Genomic DNA, 6,049 nt, shown 5'->3' on the forward strand with positions numbered 1-6,049 from the left:
CCCAGGATTTCTCCTGATATATGTTATTTTCTTCCTAGAAGGCACAAGCCGTGGTAAACAAACATTTACAGGTGCTGGGAACACAGGATATGGGTTTTTCCATGGCTGACTTACTTGTCTGGCAAAAACCATAAATTCTGCAGGTTCAGGGCTGAAGTCAGCCCTGGGAGCTGGGCTTAGGGAACAAATCTTGAACAGGCATTTGTTTGTGGAGTTTCTTGCCATTTCCTCTAAAACAAATTGTTCTTGGGGAACAAGATGGGTCATTAGGGATGCCACATGTCTGCTCATCCTGACCCTGTGGATGTGTCCTTGGAGGCCAGGGGGAGAAAGAGGAGCTTTACCCTCGGTGTGCTCTGACCCAGGCTGTGTCCAGCTCTGCTTTGGGACAATGTCCAAGTCTGTGCCCCTCCAGCTGCCTCAGTTTCCCCTTCCTACAAGTTGTTTTTCCTGGGTTTAAGGGTAAGTTGCTCAGGGCAGGGACTGTATCCCATCAGGGGCATCCTCCAGAGATGGGAATGGGGCAACATCAAGAGTGGGAGAGGGATCCAGCCTAGAGCTGCAGAGGAGGCCAGTGAGTGGTGATACATCCTGATTTTAGGGGGCTTCAGGGTGCTTTCCTTCCTTTGAAAGAGGAAGGGGATGACAAAGGTGAATGCGGTGGGTTCTTCCCCTCCCAGCAGCTGCTGCGGAAAATCCCGGGCAGACGAATTGTGGGGATGGGTAAGGGCAGTTCGCAGCCTCTTTTCCCCAGCAGCCTGCCCAGCTCGGGGGCAGCTCCTCCGCCCGGATGGGCTTCGCCCCTCGCCCTTTCCCTCCCCTGCAGCCCCCGGGCTCAGGAGGGCAGCGAGGGGAGGGGGAAGCGCACGGTGTTCGGGGGGATTGTCATGGTTACCTCCCCGGCAAAACAAATGGCTGCACTGGGTGATGATGATGATGATGGTGATGGTGACCCAGACAGCTCCGGACACTTTGAGCCAGCGGTGGGGAGCGAGAGACCCACCCTGGGGATGCGGACCCCCCATCCCGGGGGAGCCAGGCACCCTCCCGGCTCCGGGCACCTCCGCCGGGGCACATGTTGCTGCAGCCCGTTCGGTAAGACCCTTCCGAGCTCCCCCGGACCCCCCGGTTTCCTCCAGCCCCGGTGCCCGTGGGGAGGGTCCGGGGGGTGAAACCACCGGTTGCTGAGGTGGCTGGTGGTGCAGCGCTCCCCCACCCCGAGCCCCGGCGCTTGCTCCTCTCCCTCTCTCCCTCCCTTTCCCTCTCTCCTCATCTCCCTCTCTCCCTGTCTTCCAGACACAGCGCTCCGCAGCCGTGCCTGTCGCCTTCGGGATTCCTCCTGCCCCTCCTGCCCCTCCAGCCCAGCCGCAGAGGGGCTGGAAGAGTGGGTGAAGTTGCTCCAACCCCCCCATCCCCTTCTTCCTTCTCCTCCTCCTCTCTCCCAGCAAAGGTAAGAAAAGCAGTGGCTACTCTCCAGTTGCTCCTGCACCTTTTTAGCTCCGCAGGGGTGGGTGTGAGGGGTGTGTGTGTGTGTCACTTCCCAAGGCTGTGCACGATCCCAGCACAAAGCTGCTCACTGAAGAGATCCCTGTCATAATATTTGTGCAGGCACAAGCCCACACTTTGCAAGCTGCTGCTTCCCAGCCTTGCTTTTTCCCAGCTGGATGGTGAGTCCCGGAGCATCCCATCCCTCCCCAAAAATTGTACAGACATTAGTAGTGACTGTGTCTGTCTCTGTGCAGGCAGAGGACAGGGATGGAGGGGGGGATGATGCTGTTGCTGTCCTGGGCAGCCAAGTGGGATAACCCATCTGTGGACACACTGTTTGGGGAAGGAGGAGTGACCTTGGCAGGGTGAGGGGGGCTGATCCCCCAGTAAGGGTCAAATCACTGAGACCTGGCTGGAATCCACCACACTGGCTGGGGCAGGGCAGGACAGGGCTGGATGGAGAAGGGCTGTGCTGCTCCTGGGGGCCCTGTGTGGATCCTCCTTGGATCTGGATGCACCCCAGCAGGAAGCAGGCTGCCTGCTGCGTTTAGTCCAGCTGAGGGGTGTCTGGGCCAACGCCCTCCCTCTGGCTCAGCCCAGGGATCTTCCCCCAGCTATGAGCCCGGCAAGGTGGGGGTTAACTAACCCTTGTGTCAGAAATGTGTGATAAACAGCTCTAGGAAAGGGCTGAATCCAGGTCTGTGATACCATGTCCCAGCCTGGCACTGCATCACCTTGGGAAGGGGGACCAACTTGCTTCCACTGGGCTCTGGCAGGAGCAGCTACTTCCCAACCTTTCCCCAGTTTCCATATCTCAGGCCTCAGGGTGCCCTTGGGGCCAGGAATCCTTGTCACTGCTGTGTTGTCACCCTTTGGGGGGTCTGCAGGGGCTGTTTTCTATCAAGTGGGATATTCCACTTGCAAACTGAGGCAAGGAGAGGCTGGAGATGGGAGAACAGTTCCTGCAGCTTTTCCTGAGAGTCTCACAGGTCTGCCATGGCTTTTCCACACAGGACAGTGCTATGGGTGATTTTTCAAACCCCATTTCCTGCTATTGCTTCCTAAAGGTATTTTGTGGGTTGATCCCAGTTTCCTGGGCAGGTTTGAGCCTCGTGCTCTGGGATAAAGCAGCTGGAGGGCTCCTGCATGCCTTAGTCATGACCTGCAGTGATGTGGGACAGGTAGGTGAAGTCAGGGGTCCCTCAGCAGCTCCCTGAGCCTTGCTGCCCCTGAAAACCAGGGAGAATTTCCCAGGGTGACTCCACTTGAGAGCCCTGAATATCTGGGAAGCACAAGGCTTCTCCTGTCTTGGATTTGCAAACCGGGGGGAGATTGTTTGCCCAGGAATGCCGACGTGAGGCTGTGGTGCAACAGGCATCCTTGGCCACCTCTGTGCACTTGTACATCTCCACAGGGCGCTCCGGCTGTCGTCATCCCGGCGAGCCACTGGATGTCAGTGTTGGTTGAGACAGACGACGTGGAAGGAATGTTTTAGCCAGCTGCAGAAAACCAGGCATCCTCTGAGCAGAGGGGATGTGCCCCAGGTGTAGCTCGGACCTGGAGGTGACATCTCCAAGGGAAGCCGTTTGTGGCCGCCCAGGGTGGCAGCAGGGCGGGGCAGTGATTCAGCCGCTCAGAAATGCCACTGACACCGGGTGTGGCACCGGGGCTGGGCTTCACACGGGTGCCTTGCTGTCCTGGGGGGCAGAAGCAGCCGGGCTGCCCCTGATTCCTGCCCTGCAGGCAGCAGGGCCGGGTGGAGCTGTGGGGTTTTATCCCAGCTCCTGCTTTGGCTCTCCCTGTCCTGTTGAATGCCACAGAGGTGTGGTGCAGCTGGGACCCCAACCCACTCCTGGGAGTCGGGTCCTGCCAGAAGCCAGGCTGCGTGCTCACAGTTTTGCTCTATTTTCCTTCTCAATACACCTCAGAGGAGCATTATTCTGCCCCTGTCTTTACTCCACGTGCTCAGACAGATTTTTTTGAGGGCACATCAGCGCTTAGACACACAGAGGGACACCCAGGAAGCTCCAAGCGGTGCTCCGGGCACCACCCGCTTTTTTTTCAGGCACCTTTTCCCATTGCATAAAACCCATCCCCGGCCTCTCGGGAGTGCTGGGACGGGCGATGCAGGGCTGTGCAGGGCTGGAGCTGTGCCGGAGCTGTGCCGGGTGGAGCCTGTGCTCGGGCTCGCAGCCCCGCGCTCCCCGCGCGTCACCGGGACCGTCAGCAGCAGCAGCAGCGCCTTCCCCGTCAGCCGGCAGCAGGAATTGGCCGAGGGGCTTGCCTGGAGTGGGGTGATCACGTTTCAGTGTCTCCCTCCCCTCCCAGGCCGGGAAGAAGTGGATTGTCATGGAAAGGACGCTTACAAAGCAAGGGAGGGGAAAAAACTCGATGCAGCAGCAGCTTGGTGTGGCGGGCTGGCCAAGGGACAGTGTCTGTCTGTCTGTCTGTCCCCAGCCCTGAAGTGCCCCTAGCTGATGGCATTACAGGTGTACTTTGAGGGCTGAAGGTGTTTACCAATGGTTTCCCTTTTTGCCAGATGCAGGGTGGGGTCGGGAGGCACCTGGCCAGGTGTGTGGGAGGCAGGACACGTTTGGTGGCAGTGAGGGGACACACTGAGCACTGGGTGGCTCTAGGGGTAGCCTGTGCAGCATCAAGCTGTGGGTAATTTTTTGGGGATGCAGGGTCCTGCCAGGTCCCATCCTGAGAGTCGGGCCTGAATGGAGGCTGAGCACACATCCCAGAGCAGCAAAGGCAGGGTGGGGAGCAGGCAAGGGGCTGGTGCTGAGCTCATGGGGGGCACAGCAGAGAGATTCCAGCCTTCCCACTGCTGTCCCTCACTCCAGCCTCTCTGCTGCTCTCCCTTTCCATGCTGCAGTCACTTGATGGCGTTGGTGACACGAGCTGTGTGGAGCAGCCCCATGGCTCTGCTGGCAGCATCCCCTGTCAAAGCGTTTTTGCTGGGAAGAGCCCTCTGAGCCCTCTCTGTCCTTGTGGGGCCGATTTTTTGGCAGTGGGAGCTGGTGCCAGGCTCCTCTGAGCCCCCTTGGAGCTGCAGGAGAGGTGCAACTTTCCTGGCTGGATTAAACAGGACATGGCACAGGACTCTGCATCTCCCCAAGGGTCCCTCAGTGCTTCTCCTGGCCCAGGTGGTGCAGAAATCCCTGCTGGCAGAGTGGTTCCCATGGGAGCTATGTCCCCAACCTTCCATGGGTGAGGAGATGTGAGGGGCTTGCATCTCACCCGTGGCTCTGCACTAAGTCCCCACTTCCAAACTGAAGTCATCTGGAGCCCAAATTCACCCCTCTGGCAGTCCTGTAATGAATTCCTGCTGTGCCAAGCTGGTAGAGAGCTTCTTCCCATTATTATTTCTTCCCTAAGGTAAAATCATTCCCCGTCCTTCCTCCCCCAGCTGGCATTTAATCACTTCCCAATACCTTGATGGCCTCTGCCACATCTCAAAGTGAGGGGACCTTCATTATCTCTCCCTGTGGCAGGTGAATTTTAGCCAGCTCCTGACTTCCCAAGCCCTGTTGGTGTGCTTGGAGCATCCTGGTGTGGGATGGCCTCCCCTGGCTCGGGCAGGACTCCTGTTCATCTCCTGACTGTGGGGGCTGCATCCCCATGGATGCACCCCCCCTCCCTGGGCAGCTCCTGGCACCAGCAGCATTTGTGGTGGAAGGAGGGGTGGATTAAATCGGGAATGGCTGAGCTTTTTGGCCAGGATTCAGGGGTGTGCCTTGGGATTACTGCCCTCCATCATCATCATCATCATCATCATCATCATCATCATCATCTTCACTGCTGTTCCCTGTGCTGGGTTTATCTGGCTGCTCTCCCCCACCCTGCACAGCCCTTCCTTCTCTCCCTGCCTCTCCCTTTTCCCTTTCTCAACGCTGTTTTCCTGCCCCTCGTGGCCTTGATGTCCTCTGTGCCATTTGCATATAAAGGTGGGTTTTAATAACGCAGGACTGGTAGGGAATGATAAACTGATATATTTCAGTGCTGCTGGCTTCTCCTGGGCCTCGTAAATCACTGCATAAAGCATTGCAGAGCCAGCCAGGGGGAACTGCTGCCTAGCAACTTCTCCTGGTTCCCCGGGGGAGCAGGATGTGGCCCTAAAAATCCACCTGAAAAGTCTCCTTTGAAAGCCTGAGGCTTGGGGGAGAGGGGCTGTAACGGAGGAAAACCTGCTTAGGGAAAAGAGTTGGAATGTAATTGGCAGAAGGAGTCACTTTGCATCTGAATGTGTCGGCTGAGCACAGGGAGGGATGAGTCAGCCCTTTGCAGGAAGGATCTGGAGATGCAGGACAGAGAGCAGTGGCACCTCCCCAAAATCAGCGAGGATGAGGATGGGCAAGGGCATGGGAGGGAGGGCAGGATAATGTCTGGCTCTGCCTGCCTACTCTTCCTTCCCCAGGAGAAAAGAAAACTCTCACGATCATAGTCTTATTCTGGAGAAAGTTGTTGGTTTGGAGGATAATGAGGATAAAGAGGGACAAAAAGATGTTAAGCTGTTCTGCCCAGACTCCAGCAGTGTGGGAGCTGGGACCATGGATCT

The sequence above is a fragment of the Oenanthe melanoleuca genome, chromosome 21, assembly GCF_029582105.1.
Source record: "Oenanthe melanoleuca isolate GR-GAL-2019-014 chromosome 21, OMel1.0, whole genome shotgun sequence".
Taxonomy (NCBI): Eukaryota; Metazoa; Chordata; class Aves; order Passeriformes; family Muscicapidae; genus Oenanthe; species Oenanthe melanoleuca.